We start from the raw sequence: 865 nt of genomic DNA on the forward strand, positions 1-865 counted from the left end.
CATGACAACAGTATACTGCTATGCTTCGTGTAAACACTACATAATAATCCCATTGATTCTTAACCTACAGATTTCCCTAATTACAAGCAAGATTGTTGTTGAAGGAGGTGTATAGTGAACCTCTCATATGGCTTTTGATCCAGGGATCATGCCATGATGGTTTCCTTCACATCCAGTGGCTGTTTTGGGAGACGATACACTAGGGGAGTCTTCAGCAAGAAGAATGATGGGAAAAGAAAGCCAACTAGATCTTTCATTCCCAACAAAATAGGGAGACATTATTCTGATATTAGTCATTTTCAGAAGATAAACAGTAATGGGAGAATAAGCCAAATAGTTTGTATTTGGTGAATGTTCCTTTCTTCTCAAGACACTTTCATGACATCATCATTTCACTGGCACCTCACAGTGACGTAAAGAGGAAGGCAGTGAAGATGTAGATTTACATTTTATGTGTAAAACTATATTTATGAGATTTTTGCCTTGTAGTAACACAATAAAAATGACTGCCAGAGAAGTAAGCTTCTGATATCTCAAAATCAATAGGCAGCAGAACCAGAATGAGAACCAAATGTTTATTCTCCAGTGGAGAATGTTTTTCCCCCGAGTGAAACTCACTGCTGATCAGATGTTCTCCTAGCAAGTATTTTTATTTGTGTTTGTGAATAATAGAGTATTACATCAGAGATGAGGCTTTCTGCTCCTGTAAAGATTTACAGCCTCGGAAACCCTGTTCAGGGTCACTATGGGTCGGAACCAGCTCTATGGCACTTAACAACAACAAACCTTTGTGATGGCAGAAATTCTAATTTTTCTCTCAGAACATAGTGACCCTTGTATAGGGTTTCCGAGGAGTGGCTGGTGG

The sequence above is a fragment of the Chrysochloris asiatica genome, unplaced genomic scaffold, assembly GCF_000296735.1.
Source record: "Chrysochloris asiatica unplaced genomic scaffold, ChrAsi1.0 scaffold00062, whole genome shotgun sequence".
Lineage (NCBI taxonomy): Eukaryota > Metazoa > Chordata > Mammalia > Afrosoricida > Chrysochloridae > Chrysochloris > Chrysochloris asiatica.